We start from the raw sequence: 27,874 nt of genomic DNA, 5'->3' as shown, positions 1-27,874 counted from the left end.
TTTCAATCATGATAGTTTACTTTTTTGATTTTGCTAAGCTTCTAACTTTATCTCTGATTTTTCTCTCTATCAGTTTTCTTTTCCTTTCTTTGTGTTTTATAATTTAGGTCATGAGCTAATGGAGGTAAAGCCATAGAATTCGATGTATTTCATCATGAGATTCAATAATCAATTGGGTTAGATGACAAGATGGGTCAGTCTGGTTATTATTATGATAGTCTGGTTCTTGAGTAGATGTTACGAATTTGTCTTTATGAAATCTGTTGTCAGTCCTCTTTCACTTTTTTGTTAAGAAGACAGTGGTGTAACTGTAAGTGTATTAAGGATTTTTGTGAGATCCTACTCTGTGTAGGGATTTGATGATACAAAGGGGTCTTCATTCTTTTCAAGTAAAGGTTCTACTTCTTGGTTATTATCCTTCGTATTTGGCTCGTTATTAAAGATATTAAATATGCTTTATCACAGTGAAGTCTTTTCTTAATGATGTTTATAATGAGTCTCTTAGATAGCCTCATAGGCTTTAATTCAGTATTAACCCATAGGAGTTTCTTGTTGGAATTAAAAGTATGTTCACTCTTCATGAAAAGTTGTGTTGATATTCTTATCTACCCACTATCTAGTTAATTTTATATTAAGAGAGATAAAAAATCTTAATTAGTTCTAATTCTCTCTGTTAAGGGTGGCTGCATCAGAAATATTTATACACTTGGAAGGTTTTAGTTCCCTGTTCAGCCGCTCTTTGATCTTCTGTGTTTTGAGAATAAGCATAATTGTGCTGTCAGTTGCATGATATCAATGGTTAATTCACTCAAGCGGGAAGTTTATTGTCAGATGAGCAGTTTTTATCATGTCACTTCCAAGAACTGAGTTAATGTATTGTCTAATTTCTTGCTGCTCTATAAATGCAATGTTTTCTTCAAGTTCTACTCACTGCAAACCTTAGTTTTTCTGTAACTTTCTGAGTGTCTCAAGCTGCTTTTCAACTATGGCTTACTCTGCTAATCAAGTTAGAGTGCTAGATCTAGATGAGGATGTTGAAGAATTTCCTCATATTTTTGTTGCTTTACTTTGTGATAACTCACGTAGTTACTATAAAACCTCTGTAAAACATCATCTTAACAGAATCTGGACCATTAACTCTTCAGACTTCAAATTTGCAAAACCTTATATCAAAGGGATGGGTATTCAAAACTTGTTTGTGGTCATGTTTAAGAAGTCTCAAGATAGAGATATTTCTTTTGCTTCTAGGCCTTCTTTGTTGTTTGGTCAGTTGTTTGCAGTGCAGCCATTGAGCAAGCTGGAATCGGTGTTTGATCTGGTCTGGGACACTACATTAATGCCGGTGCAAATTGATATACCTACTGATCTTGTGAACAAAGGTAAAGTTCAGGAGGTTTTTGATCAGGTTGGTACATTTGTTGCGGGTGAAACTCCAGCTGGGAATAGTTATGAAGCCAGACTCATGGTTCCTCTTAATTCTCCTTTAACTAGAAAGGTAGTTTTTAACACTAACAGTAAGACTTATTATATGTCTGTTTTTTATCCAAAACTTCCTTTCCATGCTTGCAAGAGATGCTTTGTTCTTCTCCATGATGATGAAAAGTGTAAGGAAATTCAGTCGAGAATTTATGTCAGAACACTTCCAGCTCCTACTCCGAGAGCTACTCATGTTGTTGTTCCTAATCAAGGAGTGAACTTTGCTGGTGAGAGAAGTGCCGGGGTGGGAAGATCTGCAATTTCTAGTACTGAAGCTAGTAATTCCCAAGGGCAATCCAAGCCGTCTGCCTTCTCAGTTTTTCTACAACCTTCAGGGGCTCTAGGTAACAGGAATTCGACTCTGTCTTCTCATACCTTGTCCTCTGTGTTGCCAGCTCTCCCTACTTTGTCAATTAGAGAAAACTCTCCTTTGACCATTAGAGAAAGCTCAAATGTTGGAGGCTCATCACCTCGCCCTGCTCCTTTGATGTACTCAAATTTTTTGTCTCCTTTTGATAACTTAACGCATGCACTTGGTGGTACACCTTCTGATAGGAAAGGAAAAAGACCTAGAACTGTTTTTGAATCAACCTCACAATCTACTGCTTATGGTTCTTCTTCTTTTGTTTTCATGCCTACGCCTCATTGGCCTCCTATCTCTTCTTTACCACCTTTTACCCCTACTTCAGATGTCTCTTTTAATGTTGGAAATATGGGTGAATCTTCTTGTATGAGCTCGTCAGGTGGAAATGTTTTATGGGCTACTTCATGTTTCTCCTTTTCTCAGACTGTTGTCTCATCGAGTTTTGTTTTTGGTTCCTCATCAGACATTAATTACTCTTCGGAAGCTTTTATGTTCCTCAACTCTGAAAGTGTCCTTTTGAGTGATATGGGTCTTAATGATGAATACAAAGATAATTTAATTCTTGAACCGACTCCGATTTCTATGCTACCTCCTATACCTGTTGTCACCGATGAAGATTTCGAAAAGGAAATTGATCTCATGATGCTAGAGTCGGACTCTATGGATGCTGATACCTCTAATGCTCATGACCTAGTAAGTTCATACTTTGCTCTCCTTTTCTGTTTTAGAAGTTATTTCTTATTTCGCTTTTTATTCAATTATGTCTTGTTTTTTATTTGAGTTAATATCTGCTGCTACTGCTTTTTAGAATTAGGACTACATCAAAAAATGAAGTTTATTTGTTGGAACTCGAATGTTGTTGATCTGATAAAAAATGGTTACACTTATTGAACTTGTTTAAAAAATTCAGACCTACTGCTATATGCCTTATTGAAACCATGGTACACTCTGATATGGTTAACAAGTACACTCGTTTTTTGCCTTATGATTCTTGGTATATCATCCCCGCGGTAAGAAAATCGGGAGGAATGGCTCTAGGTTATTTCAAGAACTCAAATATAGATATTTTAGGTAGTGCTTGCAACATGATCCACATATTATGCGACATCACTCCTGCTATCAAGAATTGTCTCATTTCTTTCATCCATGGTTCGCTTACTTCTCTTGGCATTAGGAATCAATGGAATTATTTGCAGCAGATGAATGATTTGGATAGTAGGCCGTGGTTTTTACTAGGTGATTTCAATTTTATTTTGAATACTTCGAAAAAACTAGGTTGAATTCCTGAAACTCTTTGGCTCCAGATTTTGTTAGAAACTGCCTTTCTCAGTTAAGAATGAATGAAGTTTTTTCTTTTGGAAATCCTTATACTTGGTGTAATAGAAGGTTTAAGAAGCCAGATGAATTGATTTTTGAAAAATTTGATAGAGGGTTCATGAATGATAAATGGGTTTCGATTCTTCCTCAATCTAGGATCACTAATCTGGGTAGAATTTATTCTGATCATTGTCCTATAATTCTGCAATGTTTCCACAATGTTAAGAGTCTCTCTATTCCTTTTAAATACTTTAAATGCTGGCAATCAAGTCCTGATTTTTAAAAATGTGATCGTAAATTCTTGGGAAAAGAATAGTAGAGGATCTCCAAGTTATATAGTGGTTGGTAAACTTAAAAATCTCAAGCATGATCTTAGTAAATGGAATCTAAACAGTTTTGGGAATATCAAAACAACAATCAATAGGTTAAATACTGAAATTGGAAGGCTTCAGACTTTGGTTTATACACCCGACATAGGTAGTTTCATTTTGAATTACTCAAAACAGTTAGACTTTTGGTATGAAATAGAAAACTCTTTCTATAAACAAAAATCAAGGATAGACTACTACACTCAGTATGACAAGAATATAAATTTTTTCCATAATTCAGCTAAACTCAGAAACATGTATAACACCATCCACACCTTAAGATATAGTCAAGAAAATTGGTTGGAGAATAGAGAACAAGTCGTCTCTTTGCTTTCAACGCATTTTAAAAGTATTTATACTTCTTCTTCGCCGTGTTCTGCTGACTTGATGATTTCTTCAAGATATTAAGCCAATTATTACAGTTGATCTCAATGCAAAGCTTGTTGAGATTCCTAGTGTTGAGGAAATTCATTCCACTGTTAATAGTATGGCGCCTTGGAAATCCCCGGGGCCAGATGGTTTCCCGGGGGGGTTCTTTAGGGATAATTGGGATCTGGTTTCTGCTGAGGTAATTAATCATGTTCAAGGGTTTTTTCGTTGTAAGTTTCTCCTTAAGCAACTTAATCACTCCTTCATTGGTTTGATTCCTAAATTTAGTAACCCCTCCACTCCAAATGATTTTCGGCCGATTAGTCTAACTAATACAGTATACAAGATTATTTCAAAAATTCTTACTAATCGTTTAAAACCCCTTCTAGATTCCTTAATTTCGCCATATCAGTCTGCTTTTATATCTAATCGTCAAATTCATGATAATATCATCATAAGTCATGAAATCCTCCATTATTTTAAAACTAGAAAAAGAAAAAATAACAAAGATGACTTTATGGCCATTAGGTTGGATTTGTCGAAAGCTTTTGATCGACTTGAATGGTCTTTCATAATGTATTTTTTTAAGAAACTTGGTTTTTTGATTGACTGGTGTCAAATGATTTTCCAGTGCATAAGTACTGTCTCCTATTCTATCTTGGTGAATGGCTTACCAGGAGATGTGTTTTTTCCTACTAGAGGCATTAGGCAGGGATATTGTTTATCTCCCTATATTTTCATCATTTGTATGGAAGCTCTTTCCCAGCTTTTGTTGAAAGGTGAGAAAGAGAATGTTATTCAAGGTTTCAAATTGAGAAAGGATAGTCCTCCAATCTCTCATTTATTTTTTGTAGATGATTGCATGATTTTTCAAAAGCTTCTCTTACCTATGCTAGAAATCTAATGAGAATTATTAACAAATTTGCAAAAGCTTCTGGCCAAGCTATTAATCTAGAAAAATCGGGTTTTTTTACTAGTTGTAAAATGCATCAAAAGTATTTTAAGATGCTCTCAAAAACTTTAGGAATAAAATTCCTGAGTAGCTCTGAAAAAATACCTTGGTACTCCTCTGTTTGTTAAAAGAGATAAAACTAACTCTTTTCATTTTCTAATTCAAAAGTTCTATGATAGGCTCAGTTATACTAAAAGATCAAATCTTAATGGAACTGGTAGAACTGTGGTTACTAAGCATGTCCTCTCTAGTCTAGCTGTTTACCATATGTCTTGTTTCCCATTTCCTAAAAAAATTACTTCTAAAATTGACTCTATTCAGCGAGCTTTCTGGTGGTCTAAAAAGAATTCAAGAAGAGGGGCTTACTTTCGTTCGTGGGGGGACATTGGGAAATCAAAACTGAATGGTGGTCTTGGTATCATAAATACTTATGCTACAACCAGAGTTCTTATAGCTAAGCTAGGGTGGAGAATTTGTAAAAAACCTGATCAGTTGGTTGCTATCTTCCTTAAAAACAAGTATTTTCCTAATCAGAATATATTAGAAATAGATAAGGCGGCTAATACTTCTTCTTGGATATGGAAAGGTATAGTAAATAGTTTGGTTTTCCTTAGAGCTAGCTAGGTTTACAAGATAAATGATGGTAGCATAACTAGGATTTGGGAGCATAATTGGTTGCCTGGTAGCTCTTCTCTTCCTACTTCTACAAATTCTAACTTTGGGAATTATATTTATGTTAGTGAACTTATTGATAGGCAAGTTAATGGATGGAACCTTAGTCTTCTTTCTTCTCTGTTTTTGCATGAAGATGTTAAAAAGATTATAACTTTAAAGATAAAGGTCACTAAAAAAATGATATTATGTGGGCTCATACTTTAAATGGTAATTTTACGGTTAAGTCAGCTTATAAAGCTTATATGAATGAATCTTACTCAACTGATGATGCATCTTTCTGGAAAAAAGTTTGGTCCTTAGATTGTTTACCTAAAATAAAATTCTTTGTGTGGAAGATTTTTGCTGACATGCTGCCTGTAAATTCAGTTCTCAAGTTTTATAATCCAGCTATTGATGACTGATGTCCGTTGTGTAGAAAATAAGTGGAAACTGTTATGCATCTTTTTATTCAATGCCATATTGCTTATCACATTTGGTTTGCTCTTTCCTTTCAACATTTAGTTAATTCTGCTTTGAATGGATAGATGATATATTTATATCTTGGTTTGAGAATAATTTGGGTAACTCTCCCTGTGCTGTGAATTGGACAAGCATTGGTGCAATAGTGCTCTGGTCAATCTGGAAGTTAAGGCGTGATGTTGTTTTTAGAATGAGCAGGTTTCTCTTGACAGAACTATAATGGATATTAAGAGATCTTTAAATACTCGTATAATAGCTCCCTCTTCGTTTAAGATGGATGCTACTTTTGTAAATAAGTTTACAATCCAGGATTTCGATTACATCATGTTCATTGATGGGTCTTTCAAAAATTTTGACATGGGTATTGGAATCATGCTTTGTGACAATGCAGGAAGAATAAAAAGGTGTAGAGCGGACTTTGGACTGACTTCCAGTGCTTTTGCGGCAGAGACAAAGGCGTTAATTTTGGCTTCCTCCTGAGCGGAGGAGATGAGTCTTTCTAAGGTCCTTTTCTAAGTGATTGCCTTTAGTTAGTAAACTTTGTGAATGGAGGAAAGGGTGATATAGATTGGAGGTGTCTGGATCTCCTAAAAGATTATCGGATTTCATTTTCTGATTGTTTGAAATTTAAAGTAGGTTATGTAAAGCGTATTAAGAATAAGATTGTGGATAGACTTGCTCGTCGAGCTAGGACTTTAAGTTTAAGAAACATATGGAATTATTCTCCTCAGTTCCTGAACAATGTATGGGAGAAGATTCCTTAAGTGATATTTGTAATAGTCTTTTTAAGTAATTGTAAGTTTGTTTTTCTCAGCAAAAAAAAATGTAATTTTTCCCACCAAATTATTTTAAGGATTTCTGAAAAACACCAATAACAAATTATTTTAATTTCTTCAAACATTTCATACTACATCATCATGTAATATCACAGCTAAAGAACTTAAATATCACAAACGAGATCCAATAAATCATGTAATAATTTCTTACTGCATTCTAAATTGAGAGAACATCTTATCTACCATGATCGCTAAACTTACACCATGAATTAACCCAAAAATTACCCTCAATGGTACTAAGCCGGAAAACTATCCACCAAAACCAATCAAAATTAAACAACTACCATTATCACCACAACCTTCGCAATTCACCACCACAAGTGCTAGATCACAATCACTATGAAATCATTAGATAGTACTAGGTTTAGTAATCTACAGAATAAATTTCAAATTAAAAATCCAAAAATCAAAATCGAACATATAACAAAAAGAAAATAAAAATTAAATCGATTGAGCTAATTAACACAGAAATTATTAAAGGGTTTCAATAAAAATTGTACCTGAAATTTGTTTGAGTCTCTGATTGCAAGCAAAATCCCAAATCTACATTTTCTTTCTCTCTGTTTTACTACTCACAAGTGGAAGATTTTTTCCATGAATACCCTCTTTTATTTGTTGGATCAAAATCGATTTGTGAAGGTGGGTCTGGTTCTGTTTGTAAAGAAAAAAGAAAGGAGGCGGCAGATCTCGACAAAGAGAGAGATAGATTTGAGATAGGAGAGTGAGGAGGTAAAACTTTTGGAGGAGTAGGGCTACGATCAATTTTTTTATTGTGCTATCATCCTTTGACGTATTAGTATCTAAACCTCTTACATGCGTAGATGAAGATTACTTGGTTTTAATCATCATAATCTGAGTCGTTTATCTTGGGACCACAGGGATGGCTAAACACCTCTGACATACGTAAGCATATCCTTATTAACATTTTTATTTATTTACCATTTTTTTTTAATTTACTTTGATAGAAATTTATTTTTATTCTCGAATTTTCTTTGACCGGGTTTTGATTATATAGTATAAAATAAAAAGTATTTTTAGCATCATAACAATAGAATTAAATGGTGTCGAAAATATATAATCATAAAAAACTTATTAGTGATTAGACATTATTTCGTCTCTAAATGAGGTCATTAAAAACTTATGAGTGACGAAACCCGAGTCTCGTCGCGGAAAACCTAATAACAGTGACGAAAATTATTTTGGTCGCACTAACTAAACTTCAACAATGAAATATTCTTCGCCACAAAAACTGTCGTCACCAAAGCCATGTTTTCTTGTAGGCAGCCACTTTCCTGGTAATATTTACTTACTCTAGCTTGGTCGTTTATCGCTTGTATGTCACCATCTCATGCTTACCCCGCAACAATGCCACTATTACGTGCTAAGCAGGGGACTTAATGTTGATGGTGGTTTTTAGTTCAGGGCTAAATTTATAAAATCCTGCATTTAATGTGCCGTCACTATGCAAAGAAACAAATCCATGTAAAAGTGATGAGTGTTCAAACTCTTCACTGGCGCATTTATTGAGCAACAAATATTCACATGAAATTTACCCAGAATGGTGCAGGTAGCAACAATCCCAGGTATTTTGTAAATTTTGGCACCTTGCCTGTATAATTAAGTTAATATAAGTTTCTTTGAATGCTTTATGTGCTATGTTCCCAGGCTAAACCCTTAATATTGGTATGGCATGACAATTTGTGTTCACTCACAGCAGAGTAGTACGAATTTCCAAGTATCAAGGTTAAGGTCCTTGCATAAAAGTATTCAATCGGAAAGCATACTACTCCCTGTCAATAAACTTAAAGAACTCTGTGTCAACACATAGAATTCAATCAATTTTGTGATAATTCAGAAGATTCAGATATTACCCTAACTAATTTACAAAATCAGGGTTTTGCGCCCTACGCAGTATATTAGACCTCTCCCGTCGAAACTAAGCCTAGGAGAACTAGGAAATTAATCCTCCATGGATTAGTAGGTGCAAAATCCTACCCACAATCAGAAAACAAGGAATAAAATGAGCCACGGAATAGGAGCAACAACAAAGGGAGGTGTGGCCATGCCATAGGTCAACCGGCGCCTCTTACAAGTGGCCACACCCCATGCTGCTCGAACCGGCCCCTATTTCTCGTCGACCAATCAGGTCGCCTTAAACCCGCCACACGCACATGAGTTGTGGATGGGCCCATACTTTCCGGCCCTATTTCCCATCGACCAATGAGGTCGCTTTAAATCCGCCACACGCACACTAGAAGTGTGGCCACACCCATGCTTGGCTGGCCCCTCTTCTTAATCGACCAGTCAGGTCGCTCTAAACCTGTCACAGTATAAAAGAGGCAAAGTTTCTCCAGATGGCCACAATGCCAAATTGGCTTTCAAAAGTCGCACCAATACGGTAATGGGCATGCCAAACATGCCAAACGTGCCATTCCGCTCCGTCATGCTAGTGACATGCCGAACATGCCATGCCGCGCCAATATGCTAATTGGCATGCCAAACATGCCAAACATGCCACTTTTTCGCAATAGCATGCCGAACATTCCAAACGTGCCACTTTGCCGTAGTAGCATGCCAATCATGTCAACATGCCATAAATAGCGCGCCAACGTGCTAACCAACTTCTTGTTCGTGGCCAAACGCCATGACATATTCCAATTAGGGTATTCCAAACACGGCTCCGCCTTAGTCAAAACTCTAATTTCCAGTCGTGGCCCAATTGCGCCACTTTGGCCCTACAACATGCCACGAGCCATGTGGGACCCGACAAATCCTAAAAATGGCGCCATTCAATAATCACCCGTGGCTATCCTTGCGCCTGTGGTTATTCCCATATTATGGCCTGCCGTAATTCCTTCAATGTGGCCATGACACCGATTGCATAAAGCGCCACCATGCAGCGGCCTTGCCACGCGCGCTAATTAGGGTTTTGATATGCCAAACCCTAATTTAGCTAAAGTTGCCATGCCAACTAAGTCAAGTAATTCTCCTAAGGCATTAAGTTTAATATAGCAACAGGGCCAATGTTGCCAAAGCCATATTTGGGTCTAACACCAATATGCCAAAATAGCTGCCATGGCTACGCCAGGCACCACTATGCCACTGACATGCCGCTATATGCCACCACACCATTGCCATGTGAAAATGACGCCACTGTGCAACCATCAGGCGCCAACAGAATGTGGCCCTAATCAGTGGCCACCCTTTCTCATGAGTTACGATCTTAGCCATCCAAATTCGCCACAGAATTGACATACCCGTGCAAAGTTTTGGGCGACCAACTAAGACAAGCCAAATAGCATCACATGTTATTCTCCTGTGGCAAGTCTTCTGACTTTGACTTGCCATACATAGCAACCTGCTACATGTTTTCCATGAAAACACTCGAGACGTCAAACATGTCACAAACTAGAGGATGCTCATCGGGGTATTGCTCTGGAGGTTTACAGCGTGCGGCGTGCAACACGCCCATTATGAGAAAGTGTCAGAAAATAGGGCAGTTAGTGGCGGCAAGAAGTAGTGGGTGTAAACTAACCAGTTTCCTCCATAGTGGGAACGTGGTTTCTGACAGTTAAACATAACCCCACTTCTCCATCACTCAATCACTCCTACTTTCTACGAGATCAGGGTGCATTCAATATGACTCGTATAAATAGGTTTTACCTATTTTCGACCAAACAACAAGTTTTGGTTAGAACAACAACACAGTATCCAGAAAAATACAAAAGAACTGATAGCTTTCATTCCACAAGCCAGTTCCAAATTCTGATACAAGTCAATAGCCACACCTTCAGAATTAACCATTCTGGTCTCAACAACTTCTTCGCTTCCCTCCCTAAGACCAACCCTTCTCCTTCACTTAGTGACCGAAGCAAGGCTGGAATGGCCATTTCTTGGTTTAAGACGGGATTGTACAGATTGATCCCTCGAATCTAAAGTACTCCTGTGCATTGCATTTGTTTTAGGTTTAGATTTGTTTCTCATCCACACACCTAAAATTACCAAAACCAGCAGAAACAATTTTTACCCATAAACACTTGTAAGAGGTGCAACAAGTTTTTAGTTATTATGGAACCGATCCTATGAACATGTGCAACAAATACAATTTAGATTCCATATATATGTGGAAACTGATCCTAGTACCTAGTTAACCAAATTTTGGAAAGCTAGCGTGACTAATTCTAGTACCCACATGGAGGTAGAACCGAAACTTGTTTTGGTAGAACCGTGAAACCCATGATTGGTGATTTGATAGGATAATCAATCACATAGTTTTTGGAAGTCAAATATGAAAAAGGATTTACAAAGGAAAAATGTCGACACACTTCGAACATGTGCAGTAACGCTTAACTTTTATTGTTCAAAGATATCTCTTAATAGCTAACGGAGAATCCCGGATCGAAAACAATTGAGAATCTTTTAATTAAGGTTTTTAGTTTTATCCGCTTTTAATTTCCAGCAATTAAAATGTATATCTTTAGAAAATAAAAATTGGTAATGTGCATTTACTAATTGGAGATTTTCTACTGAGACTTCGGTCAATATTTGGACAAAGCATTTCTAGGAATTATGGAAAACGTATTTGGAAATATATTGCATATCTTGAGAATATTTTCGGTTTCGGAAATTCCTTGATGTCCAAACTTCCTTGGTCTATAAATATTGAAGTTTGCATTTAGAGCAAACTAATCCTCAGAGCCAGCAAAACTCCCTTGTTGTGTTGTTACTGGTGGAGCCGTCTATTCGGAGAGGAAAGTACCCTAATTAGGCGAAATCTCTTACGACCGCTCGTTTTAAAGACTTCTTTAGGATTGGGAAGCTCTACGAGTACCGTTGGTGGTAAACTAGATAATTGCAGTTTATTATTAGTTTTCGATTGATCTGATTGACTAACGGTTGTTGAACTTTGATTGCACCTAGTTTGTTTGTACTTGAGAATCTTCTCTTATGATATAAGATTCACTCAAACTAGATCGAAGTTTCGACGGGGATCTTTAGATTGTTTGTAGTTTTAAAGAAGTCTTGTGATAATCTATTGTTAACAGACTCCGTTCTGTGTGTGACTGATCACAAGAGATTCAAGTTGATTGTATGCAGGTATTTATTGAAGATCTAAGAAGAGTTGAAGACGAAGAAGATTTCTGATTTGGGTTCATAATCTTTGGTGTGCACAAAACTTGATCGGTTGGGGACCCAACTATAATCGGTTTATCTTTGTGATAGATATGATTGATTAGTTGAGTAGATCGGCATCAATAAAAAAATTGTGATTCAAAGTATTGATTGCATAGTCTTAACAATTACTTTGGTAGTTGTTGAAAAGATAGATCTAAGGACCTGATAAAGGAGTTTATTGGGATAAACGGAAGAGCCTTTTGTCAAACTTATATCACTTGTTTGAAAAGAGTTGTTACCGAACAGATTTGCTATTCCTTTACTGTCTGGAGTACGAACCAAAGAAATTGTTCAAAGTGCGTGACTTATTGCAAGTTGGAGGCGCAGGGATACAGACGGAACTAGGTGAACTATAGCTTTAGTTGCTTGGTCTCAACTATACGAAGTTGGTCTAGATTTTGTATAGCGGCTTAATCCTGAGAGTATTCAATTCTGGACAAGGTCCCGGGGTTTTTCTGCATTTGCGGGTTCTTCGTTAACAAAATCTTGCGGTGTCTTTTACTTTTCTATTTCCGCAACTATAATTGTTTTTATTATAATTAGAAGTAAAATACAAAAACGTTAATTCCTATTTACTTGATAGCAATCCTATTGTGTTTGGTTAAGTCTGAACCTATTTATCAAGTAAACATACTTCGTTGTTGTATTATCTCGATCTTGTATCCATAGTCAATCATACAAGTTATCTTGTTATCGTATTGTCTCGATATTGTATCCATAGACAATCACACGAAGTGTGAACCGATTTGTTGTATTTTCTCCACTCAATCCATAGACATTCAATTTCGGAGAAAGGACTTATAGGTGGAAAAGTTTTAGATTGAGGTATATTTGGGTACCCTCGTCTTTTCAAACTCTATACGTAAATACTATACGTAACCAAACTCTAATACTGGCAAACTTGTTTCCCAAGTTTACTCCACATTCACAATAACGCGTGATAACTTGTACTGATTGTTTCCATAAACGGCACCAACTTCCACTGGTTGCTTCCACTTAGACATCATTAACTTCTTCTAGTTACTTCACTCAGACAGCAACATCTCCACCTAGTTGCTTCCATTATACCACGTCAACTTCTCCAATTTGCTTTCACTCATTAAAATCAACTTCTATTAATTTCTTCCATAAACTATATCTTGGTTTAAAGTTTAACTTCCTTCCTTAAACCAAGATATTCTTTACTGATCATTCCAAGTTTTCCACACAAGTAGATGAAAGTATTTGACTTCAAAGACTATGTGAAAATATCAGCTACTTGATTCACACTTTCACAAACTCCATAACTATTTCTTTGTTACTGACAAGTTCTCTAATGTAATGATACTTACTATCAATGTGCTTACTCCTTCTGTGAAGCACAAGATTCTTTGTTAATGAAATTGATGACTTATTATCACAAATTATTGTTGTAGGTGTTACTTGTTCATGGAAGAGAGGTCTCAGCATCATTCTTAGCCATACTGCTTGTATAGCATAATTTCCAACAGCAATATATTCAGCTTCTGTTGTAGACAAAGCAACCACCTGTTACTTCTTTGATGACTAAGATAAAAATCCTCTTCCTAAATGGAATGCATAACCTGAAGTTTTATTTCTTCCTTATGTATCTCCAGCCCAATCACTATCTGTATAACCAACCAACTTTGGATCTTATGAAACTGTATAGAAGATACCTGAACTAGTTATTCCTTTAACATATTTCAAAATACGTTTTGCAGCTTGTAAGTGAGATTGTCTTGGTGATTCCATAAATCTGCTAACTAACTGATAAGTGCGTAATTCATATGATTTTAGTGTTCATTCCATACTTGCTTTAGCTATTATTCTTGCATATTTTCTTATTATTACTCTTGTTTTCTCTCATTTGCCTCTAATAGGTGAATCATCCAAAAAAGGAGCTACAAAGTGCTGAAAAGAGCCAAGAAGAGAAGTATTCCAAGTATCCAAGCGCCCAAGTCCAAGAGAAGTGGAAGATATGCGACGAAAAGGAGCAAAACACACACAATCAAGAGACGGGACAAATACAGAGATTAACTCATCCAAATTAAGGATTTATCATCATCATCTTGAAGATAATTGAAAGATAAAAAGAATTCAAAAATAATGAGGTCATTCCGAGTTCGGATGAAGAAGTTGTGTCCAAAACAGTTTTATCAAATACCGAAGACAGTGAAGTCCGCGAACTGGGTTTGCGGACTGGGTTCGAAGACCTAATTCCGAAAATATCTGCTGGAATTTGAAGTTTGTGGACTGTGTTTGCAAAATTAGCAAGTGGAAAACGTGTATTCACACCTTGGAAGACCTAAGGGCACGTTTGGATTTGTTATTTCGGGTCGGGTTCTTGAACTGAACTAAATACTTGGAGATCAAGTAATGTAAACCTATAAAAAGGTATTAGGTTATGTAAAATAAGATATCAATAATCGAATCTCATATCACAAGTTCTACATCAAAAACCTAGGGTTTACCCCTTTAGGGGGAAACCACCATTATCATCTTCTTTGTAATATGAGTAGCTAAATCCTTTGTTGATTAAGGATGAATTCAATGTTCTAAGCGTGAAGTTTTATTATTAATACAAATCAATCGAGAGTTTTAATCATCATAGTTTGTTTTCACCGTATCTAGGGTTTATGATTGAATTATTAGATTGTTTGGAGTGCACGCTATATTAATCTACTGATCATTCTATTGCTAGTAATGGGTTAGGATATCCATGTAATTGTTGAATATCCCTTACACAAGTAGAGAACATGAGACCTCGCAGAGGGATTTTGTGGAACAATTGTGTGTGAATACAACACTAGTAAGTGGACCTTGCGCTAAGAGTCTAACTGCAAGGATCAATCTAAGTTCACATAGCTTAAAGCATCCGATTGGGTTACACCTTGAGTGCGCTACTACTTGGTGGTTCAGTTGGATAGAACTTGATATGCGAGCGCTTCGGTATCAAGTTACACAAGGATCTTTGGGGATAACACTGCTCTAGATGTTATTTTACGGTTGGTGATGAATGGTTCTTACGGACGATAGATAAGTATTCTAATCCTGTTAACGCTTGGTAACGGCGAAGGATTCCTTGATGTTTATTTTATTATTATCTTTTGATTTATCTTACAACAAACCCCCCCCCCCCCTTGTTATTTACTTTATCTTGCTATTTCAAATAACCTATCAATTACACAGTTCTCTGTGGGAACTATATTACCAGTTAATTAGTGGGAAATATATTTATTAATTTGTTGAGCCTATGACATCCCATTCAAATTTTGGCGTCGTTACCGGGGAGTAGTCGCTAATTGATTATTTATTTGTTTAGCTTGTTTTTGTTTTGTTTTATTTTCTCTTTTACTCTTGCGAGTCGTCATGTTTCCTTACGGAAATAACATGTACGGAGCACAAGATTACAAATACAACAGTGGTAATCAATATGGTTTTCAATCTCATTCATATGATAACTACCAACCATCCCATGGGTATAATCAAAACCAATCTTTTGGCTATGATCAATATTCCACGGAACCTTACGGATATTCTCATACATGTCAACAACCTTATGACGGGCATGTAAGTGAACAATCACAAGGATGGGAGGATAGTTATGCTTCTAATCGTTTATCTCCTGAACATGAACAGAAGCTTGATCAGATTATGCATTATTTAAAGGCCATTATTTCCACAGTGAGTCACTCAATGAGCAACTAAGTGCGGAGAACAATATGTCAACCGAATCTTACTTCAATATATCTAACCAAACTCCTGATCGTTTATATGATCATTCACCTATTCAAAAAGGGGAGACTTGGTTTGGAAATAGTGTGGTGAGTGAAAGTGTGGGTTTTGAAGAACGTCTTGATTAACTGATCCAAGAGATGACGCAACATAAACAAGGGTTGGACCAGTTCATTCAAAATTTGGATGAGCACAACAAAAATATGGATGAATCACGCCAAGAATTTCAAAGGAATATGGAAAAGATAAAGATACAAACTGCTCAACTCATTGAGAATATGAATGAGGAAGAAGTTTGGCCTCAAAACCAAACCAATTCTAAATTTCTGAGGAGGAAAACAAATATTTTGGAGATGAGCAACCTTTGGAAATTTCTTATAACAATGATGAAGTTATACCAACTCCGGACCGTAATAATGATCATTCGCCTATTCAAAAGGAGGAGCTTTGGTATGACCGAACCATTGTTATGAACGGTGTGACATATTCAAATGCATATCAATGTTACAATGAACATCCATATTACAATGTTTTTAGGCCAGTTGATTTGGTAGAAGTAGACCCGATTGTTCCCTTAACGGATACTCATACAGAATACCCCAAAATCTATACTGAAGAAGAGTTCATGAGAGCGGAGTTTGATTCGGATGATGAGAGTGTTGAAGAAATGGAGATTTAGAATGAAACCAAATTGATTGAAGTCGTGGAAGACCCAATTGAGATAGATAATAATAGTTCGATAGAGGACCACGATATACATGAGGTAAATAATTCACTGAATTTAATTAAGAAAGATGAGGATCACGTACAAGGTTTGTCTAATCCTTTGCATAATTCTATATCTATTGATCATTTTCCTCCAATTGAAATAGCTTCTCAAAGAGTTGTTAACCCAACTTTTAAGAAAATACCTCACTTAGGATTAGAGTTGTGTGCTTCCAAAATTTTAACGGATTATTTTGCTTCTAAATATCCACTACTTGATGTGTTTGAATCGAGTATTGTGCAGGTTCACCAAGCTGAAGAACCTTTTGAAGTTCCCGAATGTTATGTTCTCTTTACACTTCCGAGTGCAGAAAGGACTAAGTGTGGGGGAAACTTCAACAAATTTATAGCTTCAATATTTATATCTTGTACTAATGTTTTTGTGAAGCTGTTATTTGAATTGCAGATTGTTATTTGGAAAGATTACCAAATTTTCAGATTGTTGGTGTACGGATGATAACAATAACGTCGGGCTGACGATGTTAAACCAAGCGCTTAATGGGAGGCAACCCATCGGTTTTGTATCTCTATCCCTTTTGTTTTTAATTTTCTTAGTTTTTCATATTATATCTTGCATTCCCATCTTAGATTTTACAAAGTCCTACATCTATAATGAAAGTTTAGATGAAACTATTCTCGTCAGAAAAATTATGACTGCGCAATTGTTATGAAAATAGCTCTCGAGACTTCATGCGGAGTCCGATTTGAGTGGTTGACCCCAACTCTAAAAAGTTTAGACGAAACCCATCAGACATTCTCATGGCTGCACATTCAAAATAACAACTCAGAAAAGACCATCTAAGTGTAGTTTCTTGAAAGCATCATCTTCAGCCTGTTTTTGGTACCTTTCAGTCATACTCTTCAAATATCGGATTGCCTGTTCCACCTTTTGAGATTTAGCAGTCAGAGCCTTTTCCTCTTCCAAAATGGCCTTTGTAGCAGGAACAACGTTGTCAAAGATGCCGGCTCGATCAACTTTGACAATGTCAAGACGGTGCCTCAGCCATCTTACGTTAAACTCCAGGGATTCGCAGGTAGATACCATGTTTTCCCACTTTTCAACAGTTGCTTCAGTGACGTTGCGAATGGATGTGCCTTCTATTTCAAGAATCATGGGCAGAAGGAAGTTCAATGTGGTGACTAACGCTGACGAGCAATGTTGCACCACGTTCCTGGTTGCAATGTGGCCGTATCTTCTCCATATTTTCGTGTACAAAACCACGAACTCCTTCCACACTAAGAATCTACCTAGACTTCGGTAGCTAGAAGATAAACACTTCATATGGATATCGAACGACAAACCTGCATTGGGATATTCATAGCAAGAAATACCCAAATCATCATTTTCCAGGTCTGTAGCAGTTGGCGTACTCGAGTTTGAAGTAAGAGGTGTGGCCAGATCGTCGTCATCAACCACGGTCACGCGTGTTCCAACTGGGTACCTCTACACAAAAGAAGATCTCTCTTTGTTAACTATTGATGGTGGCAAGAAAATATCTATTTGTCAGTGAAAAGCATATCGGAATGATCTTCTTGCCTCGGATGATCCGAACGGGGGATTTGTTACAAGACCCAGGAGTTTGCCCACTCTAAAAAAAATAAGCAGTGATTTTATGAGGAAAAGAAGAATTATCACTTCAAAATCAGTAGGTAATTAGAATCATACTCTGGAAGCGAGACGCCTGCGTTTGACCGAGGAATCCGGATAGCTCGAGGATGATTCACTTCTGTTCGACATGATGAAGAGATATGAATTCAACAAGAAGAGTCTTTATTCTGAACCGAGAGGAACAATCTAGTTTCACCTGCATATATATTGAGGAAACCCTACGAAGAAACGGATTCCGAACAGCCCCAACGTAACTTACTCGATAGCCAAGGATTCAACCCTGACCGCGTTACATTTCTCATTGAAACCCTAAGGAAGACCGGAAGGAAACGACCAGATAGTCAAAGGACTGATGCGTTTCTCCAGCTTGAAGCCCTCGAAAAAAACACAACTTGATAACCTACAAGAAAATTCGCTTTTAGTGGGAAAATATTGTATCACGAAAATCAATTTCTTCGTTGCAAAAAGAATTCAGCGGCGCAAAAAAATTCATCACCTATAGCGAGTTGTTGAAAGTGTTCTATTACGTCCTTAAGAAATCATCACCGAATTTTTTTTAATTAGCGACGCAAGTCTTTTTTCCACCAAAACTATCTTTTCGTGAGCAAATAAAATTGACATTGTTCACTAATTTTGTGATGAAGAATTTTGTCACTGTAGATATTATTGGTGAGGAAAATATTTTAACACTTAAAATAGTTTTGGTGAGGAAAATATTTCGTCTTAATATAACTTATAGTGATGAAACAAATTTGTCAAATAAAATAGTTTTAGCCGCGAAATTTGTTCGTCTCAAAATTAACTTATAGTGAAGAAAAAAGAGCGTCACATAAATAGTTTTAGCCGCAAAATTTACTCGTCTCGAAATATATTTATAGTGAAGAAACAAATTCGTCACCTAAATAGTTTTAGCCATGATTTTTTTTCATCTCAGAAAAAATAATAGTTTAGCAGCGAAATGACTTTCGTCTCAAAATAAAAGATCAGCAACAAAATTTAGTCGTCTCTAAAAAATACATATATTGTCTGCAAAACAATTTTGCCTGCAAATCACTCATCTCAAAAGTTATTAGAGACACAACACTGCCCTCACCGTAACCATTCTCAATATGCCAAACTCGTCACCAAATTTTCTTTAGTGACTAGCCTATGTTACCACCGATGCTTCCAATGAGATTTATTACACAAAAAATAGATATAAACAAATAAGCATTCAAATAAATAAATAATATTAGTTAAATAAAAAATAATTAACCGTTAAAATAAGTTGTTGAAACAATAACCAAACTAAAAAACACCTGATAAATGACCTCTACGAATGAATAAAAAAACATTGTTGATCCAACATTAGTGTGACAAGTAAATAAGTAAAAAGATAATACCAAGACTGAAACATTAACGTGACAAGTAACTACTGATCCAACATTCAAGTTCAGGTGATCCATCAGCGATACTGTTGTTTAACACGAGATTAAGCATCGGTTTCTGCATTTTTTGTGTGAACTTTTCATCATCTTCTGTCAGCTTTTTGATAATCTCATTTTATGCACATATTTGGTTAGTCTGCGCTTGTATCATTGCTTGAAGTCCTTCGCTGTTATAATCAGCATTGGTTGTAGCACGTCGCCATTTTCGCTTTATCTCCAAAACTTCAGCATGTACTTCTGCCTCAGAGGGTGGTGGAGCTGCCTCGCTGCAATAGCTCATTGTTCTGACAGGGACGGTGCTGATGGTGGCGGTGGCGGCTGCAATACCTTGGAAAAATGTAATTCCTTAAATGGAAGATAGCAATTACCAACACATAATGCAGGTTACCTTATTGTTCCAGAACTTGTGGGTTGCCTCTTGGTAATGGACTGGACTCCAGTCTACATAGCAGAATGCATTGTTAGTAAATGAAATAAGTACTTTAAAGCTCAGTTCAAGTAAAAAAGATAAAATGTAAATAGTGCAACCTAGGTGCGCCCAAAGAGACCCACTGGATCATTCTTAATATAGTTAATCAAAATCCAGTTATCATTATGATATTTTTACTTCACATATTAAGGTGTTCAATAGGATACTTGTAAACCAAAATAAATGACATGTAAGTTTCCACGACCTCATATTCTACATACCACGTTGAGGTTAAGAAGTCTCACACCCCTTCATGTGTGCATCCACAACTCCTGACCAGCTAATGAAGTGATTATCGCAGAAGTGGGATGACTGAACTTGGGTTAGTAGTCATATATATAATCACTCTGAAATGTCATGAAGACTAATCCAATTCAGTTAGCATTAATAGTTGCACATAAAGTTTGGAACAGAGGTGTCTATCTATTCCCATCCGTTCTCTTGATGAGTGAGCGTATGGAAATTGTTCAAATGGAAATCACAGGCAGATATCTAACAGAATCAAACACCAATTTAGTGCGTTAGAAACAAACGAAATGTGGTACGGGAGTTGATATTGAGAAATGTCATGGTTCAAAAGGGCTTACCTGCAAGAGAAAAAAAGGTTCATCACTAAACTATTAAACTTGTTTTCATCAAAATATCATCACAAAGCATCATCCTTTAGGAAGTGGGGAGTAAATGACAAATGGAGCGTCCTAGATTTTTTACACTAAAGAAACGGTGGTAAGGTCAAATGCATATTGCTATTCACAAAAGCTCTATCTAATTTCTCTTTATGTGTGGTTTTTATTCCCTTACCATATCAATAGACTCAACACCCATTATAGTCAAGGAAACCATAAGCTATAGTGAGACAGTTGGTACATTGATGATTCTTGTTATATTTAATCCAACAATCACACCAGCATTTGGTAACATGTCTCTAAGTATCATTGAAGTATCATGTGGGATGTACTGTAATCTAACATAACTAATTTCGATTGAATAGAATGGTAACTACCCAATTAAACTTACGAAAGTTTAAACAAACAACATTCTGTTCACTGAGACAACTTATCAAATAGTTCACCCACCAAAATCAAACAAAACAAAAAACTTAATTTTGATATATGGAACTTGAAAACTTAAACTAAAATAAAAATACTGAATCAAAGTTTTAAATTGAAACTAACAATACAATAATGAGTAATTTTTCTCATCAATCTCTGTTCAATTCAGGAATTTTCTGCTCGATTCTTTACCAAATTAATGGTTTGTTAGTAATCTTATACCTTAATTCTATCATTTATGTACAAATTTTTACTCAATCTGTTAGTTTTTTTTTCTGTTGATTTTATTTTTTTAACCTAATTTTCAGTTTATGCCTTTGATGATTTAATGTTATGTTTTCAATCATGATAGTTTAGTTTTTTGATTTTGCTAAGCTTCTAACTCTACCTCTGATTTTGCTCTCTATCAGTTTTCTCTTTCTTTCTTTGTGTTTTATAATTTAGGTCATGAGCTAATGGAGGTAAAGCCATAGAGTTCGATGTATTTCATCGTGAGATTCAATAATCAACTGGGTTAAATGGCAAGATGGGTCAGTCTGGTTATTATTATGATAGTCTGGTTCTTGAGTAGATGCTACGAATTTGTCTTTATGAAATCTGTTGTCAATCCTCTTTCACTTTTTTGTTAAGAAGACAGTGGTGTAACTGTAAGTGTATTAAGGATTTTTTTGAGATCCTACTCTGTGTAGGGATTTGATGATACAAAGGGGTCTTCATTCTTTTCAAGTAAAGGTTCTACTTCTTGGTTATTATCCTTCGTATTTGGCTCGGTATTAAAGATATTAAATATGCTTTATCACAGTGAAGTCTTTTCTTAATGATGTTTATAATGAGTCTGTTAGATAGCCTCATAGGCTTTAATTCGGTATTAACCCATAGGAGTTTCTTGTTGGAATTAAAAGTATGTTCACTCTTCATGAAAAGTTGTGTTGATATTCTTATCTACCCACTATCCAGTTAATTTTATATTAAGAGAGATAAAAAAATCTTAATTAGATCTCTAATTCTCTCTGTTAAGGGTGGCTGCATCAGAAGTATTGATACACTTGGAAGGTTTTAGTTCCCTTTTCAGCTGCTCTTTGATCTTCAGTGTTTTGAGAATAAGCATAATTGTGCTTTCAGTTGCATGCTATCAATGGTTAATTCACTCAAGCGTGAAATTTATTGTCAGATGAGCAGTTTTTATCATATGTCACTTCCAAGAACTGAGTTAATGTATTGTCTAATTTCTTGTTGCTCTATAAATGCAATGTTTTCTTCAAGTTCTACTCACTGCAAACCTTAGTTTTTCTGTAACTTTCTGAGTGTCTCTAGCTGCTTTTCAACTATGGCTTACTCTGCTGATCAAGTTAGAGTGCTAGATCTAGATGAGGATGTTGAAGAATTTCCTCATATTTTTGCTTCTTTACTTTGTGATAACTCACGTAGTTACTATAAAACCTCTGTAAAACATCATCTTAACAGAATCTGGACCATTAACTCTTCAGACTTCAAATTTGCAAAACCTTATATCAAAGGGATGGGTATTCAAAATTTGTTTGTGGTCATGTTTAAGAAGTCTCAAGATAGAGATATTTCTTTTGCTTCTAGGCCTTCTTTGTTGTTTGGTCATTTGTTTGCAGTGCATCCATTGAGCAAGCTGGAATCGGTGTTTGATCTGGTCTGGAACACTACATTAATGCCGGTGCAAATTGATATACCTACTGATCTTGTGAACAAAGGTAAAGTTCGGGAGGTTTTTGATCAGGTTGGTACATTTGTTGCGGGTGAAACTCCAGCTGGGAAGTTATGAAGCGAAACTCATGGTTCCTCTTAATTCTCCTTTAACTAGAAAGGTAGTTTTTAACACTAACAATAAGACTTACTATATGTATGCTTTTTATCCAAAACTTCCTTTCCGTGCTTGCAAGGGATGATTTGTTCTTCTCCATGATGATGAAAAGTGTAAGGAAATTCAGTCGAGAATTTATGTCAGAGCACTTCCAGCTCCTACTCCGAGAGCTACTCATGTTGTTGTTCCTAATCAAGGAGTGAACTTTGCTGGTGAGAGAAGTGCCAGGGTGGGAAGATCTGCAATTGCTAGTACTGAAGATAGTAATGCCCAAGGGTAATCCAAGTCGTCTTCCTTCTCAGTTTGTATACAACCTTCAGGGGCTCTAGGTAACAGGAATTCGACTCTCTCTTCTCATACCTTGTCCTCTGTGTTGCCAGCTCTCCCTACTTTGTCAATTAGAGAAAACTCTCCTTTGACCATTAGAGAAATCTCAAATGTTGGAGGCTCATCACCTCGCCCTATTGCTTTGATGTACTCAAATTTTTTGTCTCCTTTTGATAACTTAACTCATGCACTTGGTGGTACACCTTCTGATATGAAAGGCAAAAGACCTAGAACTGTTTTTGAATCAACCTCACACTCTACTGCTTCTGGTTCTTCTTCTTTTGTTTTCATGCCTGCGCCTCATTGGCCTCCTATCTCTTCTTTACCACCTTTTACCCCTCCTTCAGATGTCTCTTTTAATGTTGGAAATATGGGTGAATCCTCTAGTATGGGCTCGTCAGGTGGAAATGTTTTATGGGCTACTTCATGTTCCTCCTTTTCTTAGAATTTTGTCTCTTCGAGTTTTGTTTTTGGTTCCTCATCGGATATTAATTACTCTTCGGAAGCTTTTATGTCCCTCAACTCTGAAAGTGTCCTTTTGAGTGATATGGGTCTTAATGATGATTACAAAGATAATGTAATTCTTGAACCGACTCCGATTTCTATGCTACCTCTTGTACCTGTTGTTACCGATGAATATTTCGAAAAGGAAATTGATCTCATGATGCTAGAGTCAGACTCTATGGATGCTGATACCTCTACTGCTCATGACCTAGTAAGTTCATACTTTGCTCTCCTTTTCTGTTTTAGAAGCTATTTCTGATTTCGCTTTTTATTCAATTCTGCCTTGTTTGTTACTTGAGTTAATATCTGCTGCTACTGCTTTTTAGAATTAGGATTACATCAAAAAATGAAGTTTATTTGTTGGAACTTGAATGTTGCTGATCTGATAAAAAATGGTTACACTTATTGAACTTTTTTAAAAAATTCAGACCTACTACTATATGCCTTATTGAAACCATGGTACACTCTGATATGGTTAACAAGTACACTCATTTTTTGCCTTATGATTCTTGGTATATCATCCCCGCGGTAGGAAAATCGGGAGGAATGGCTCTAGGTTATTTCAAGAAATCAAATATAGAGATTTTATGTAGTGCTTGAAACATGATCCACATATTATGCGACATCACTCCTGTTATCAAGAATTGTCTCATTTCTTTCATCTATGGTTCACTTACTTCTCTTGGCATTAGGAATCAATGGAATTATTTGCAGCAGATGAATGATTTGGATAGTAGGCCGTGGTTTTTACTAGGTGATTTCAATTTTATTTTGAATACATCGAAAAAACTAGGTGGAATTCCTGAAAACTCTTTGGCTCCAGATTTTGTTAGAAACTGCCTTTCTCAGTTAAGAATGAATGAAGTTTTTTATTTTGGAAATCCTTATACTTGGTGTAATAGAAGGTTTAAGAAGGCAGATGAATTGATTTTTGAAAAACTTGATAGATGGTTCATGAATGATAAATGGGTTTCGATTCTTCCTCAATCTAGGATCACTAATCTGGGTAAAATTTATTCTGATCATTGTCATATAATTCTGCAATGTTTCCACAATGTTAAGAGTCTCTCTATTCCTTTTAAATACTTTAAATGCTGAAAATCAAGTCCTGATTTTAAAAATGTGATTGCAAATTCTTGGGAGAAGAATAGTAGAGGATCTCCAAGTTATATAGTGGTCGGTAAACTTAAAAATATCAAGCATGATCTTAGTAAATGGAATCTAAATACTTTTGGTCATATCAAAACAACAATCAATAGGTTAAATACTGAAATTGAAAGGATTCAGACTTTGGTTTATACACCCGATATAGGTAGTTTCATTTTGAATTACTCAAAACAGATAGACTTTTGGTATGAAATAGATTTCTCTTTATATAAACAAAAATCAAGGATAGACTACTACACTCAGTATGACAAGAATACAAATTTTTTCTATAATTCAGTTAAACTTAGAAACATGTATAACACCATCCACACCTTAAGAGATAGTCAAGGAAATTGGTTGGAGAATAAAGAAAAAGTCGTCTCTTTGCTTTCAACACATTTTAAAAGTATTTATACTTCTTCTTCGTCGTGTTCTACTGACATTGATGATGTTCTTCAAGATATTAAGCCAATTATTACAGCTGATCTCAATGCAAAGCTTGTTGAGATTCCTAGTGTTGAGGAAATTCATTCCACTGTTAATAGTATGGCGCCTTGGAAATCCCCGGGGCCAGATGGTTTCCCGGGGGGGTTCTTTAAGGATAATTGGGATCTGGTTTCTGCTGAGGTAATTAATCATGTTCAAGGGTTTTTTCGACGTAAGTTTCTTCTTAAGCAACTTAATCACTCCTTCATTGCTTTGATTCCTAAAGTTAGTAACCCCTCCACTCCAAATGATTTTCGGCCGATTAGTCTAACTAATACAGTATACAAGATTATTTCAAAAATTCTTACTAATCGTTTAAAACACCTTCTAGATTCCTTAATTTCGCCATATCAGTCTGCTTTTATAGTTCATCGTCAAATTCATGATAATATCATCATAAGTCATGAAATCCTCCATTCTTTTAAAACTAGGAAAAGCAAAAATAACAAAGTGGCTTTATGGCCATTATGTTGGATTTGTCGAAAGCTTTTGATCGACTTGAATGGTGTTTCATAATGTTTTTTTTTAAGAAACTTGGTTTTTCGATTGACTGGTGTCAAATGATTTTCCAGTGCATAAATACTGTCTCCTATTCTATCTTGGTGAATGGCTCACCAGGAGATGTGTTTTTTCCTACCAAAGGCATTAGGCAGGGAGATTGTTTATCTCCCTATATATTCATCATTTATATGGAATCTCTTTCCCAGATTTTGTTGAAAGGTGAGAAAGAGAATGTTATTCAAGGTTTCAAATTGAGAAGGGATAGTCCTCCAATCTCTCATTTATTTTTTGAGAAAGAGAATGTTATTCAAGGTTTCCTAAAAATATTACTTCTAAAATTGACTCTATTCAGCGAACTTTCTGGTGGTCTAAAAAGAATTCAAGAAGAGGGGCTTACTTTCGTTCTTGGGGGGGACATTGGGAAATCAAAACTGAATTGTTGTTTTGGTAAGAATGAAAACTCTTTGGAAAAACTGAAAACTCTTTGGCTCCAGATTTTGTTAGAAACTGCCTTTCTCAGTTAAGAATGAATGAAGTTTTTTATTTTGGAAATCCTTATACTTGGTGTAATAGAAGGTTTAAGAAGGAAGATGAATTGATTTTTGAAAAACTTGATAGATGGTTCATGAATGATAAATGGGTTTCGATTCTTCCTCAATCTAGGATCACTAATCTGGGTAAAATTTATTCTGATCATTGTCATATAATTCTGCAATGTTTCCACAATGTTAAGAGTCTCTGTATTCCTTTTAAATACTTTAAATGCTGACAATCAAGTCCTGATTTTAAAAATGTGATTGCAAATTCTTGGGAAAAGAATAGTAGAGGATCTCCAAGTTATATAGTGGTCGGTAAACTTAAAAATATCAAGCATGATCTTAGTAAATGGAATCTAAATACTTTTGGGCATATCAAAACAACAATCAATAGGTTAAATACTGAAATTGAAAGGATTCAGACTTTGGTTTATACACCCGATATAGGTATTTTCATTTTGAATTAATCAAAACAGATAGACTTTTGGTATGAAATAGATTTCTCTTTATATAAACAAAAATCAAGGATAGACTACTACACTCAGTATGACAAGAATACAAATTTTTTCTATAATTCAGTTAAACTTAGAAACATGTATAACACCATCCACACCTCAAGAGATAGTCAAGGAAATTGGTTGGAGAATAAAGAAAAAGTCGTCTCTTTGCTTTCAACACATTTTAAAAGTATTTATACTTCTTCTTCGTCGTGTTCTACTGACATTGATGATGTTCTTCAAGATATTAAGCCAATTATTACAGCTGATCTCAATGCAAAGCTTGTTGAGATTCCTAGTGTTGAGGAAATTCATTCCACTGTTAATAGTATGGCGCCTTGGAAATCCCCGGGGCCAGATGGTTTCCCGGGGGTTTCTTTAGGGATAATTGGGATCTGGTTTCTGCTGAGGTAATTAATCATGTTCAAGGGTTTTTTCGTCGTAAGTTTCTTCTTAAGCAACTTAGTCACTCCTTCATTGCTTTGATTCCTAAAGTTAGTAACCCCTCCACTCCAAATGATTTTCGGCCGATTAGTCTAACTAATACAGTATACAATATTATTTCAAAAATTCTTACTAATCGTTTAAAACACCTTCTAGATTCCTTAATTTCGCCATATCAGTCTGCTTTTATAGTTAATCGTCAAATTCATGATAATATCATCATAAGTCATGAAATCCTCCATTCTTTTAAAATTAGGAAAAGCAAAAATAACAAAGTGGCTTTATGGCCATTATGTTGGATTTGTCGAAAGCTTTTGATCGACTTGAATGGTGTTTCATAATGTTTTTTTTTAAGAAACTTGGTTTTTCGATTGACTGGTGTCAAATGATTTTCCAGTGCATAAATACTGTCTCTTATTCTATCTTGGTGAATGGCTCACCAGGAGATGTGTTTTTTCCTACTAGAGGCATTAGGCAGGGAGATTGTTTATGTCCCTATATTTTCATCATTTATATGGAAGCTCTTTCCCAGATTTTGTTGAAAGGTGAGAAAG

At 35.8% G+C, this 27,874-nt stretch overlaps 1 long non-coding RNA gene across 1 annotated transcript; it reads right to left on the bottom strand.

Annotated features, from left to right (window-relative positions):
• Nucleotides 1-6,848: 6,848 nt before the first annotated feature.
• Nucleotides 6,849-7,563, bottom strand: LOC113320965. Its single transcript, XR_003346374.1, has 2 exons — nt 7,317-7,563; nt 6,849-7,153 (listed from the first exon to the last, which is right to left on the bottom strand). It is a non-coding gene; the product is annotated as an uncharacterized LOC113320965 (long non-coding RNA).
• Between the last annotated feature and the right edge of the window lie 20,311 nt (nt 7,564-27,874).

This window comes from Papaver somniferum, chromosome 11, assembly GCF_003573695.1.
Source record: "Papaver somniferum cultivar HN1 chromosome 11, ASM357369v1, whole genome shotgun sequence".
Lineage (NCBI taxonomy): Eukaryota > Viridiplantae > Streptophyta > Magnoliopsida > Ranunculales > Papaveraceae > Papaver > Papaver somniferum.
The sequence above is the reverse complement of the archived record's forward strand: the minus strand, read 5'-3'. Positions and strand labels throughout refer to the sequence as shown.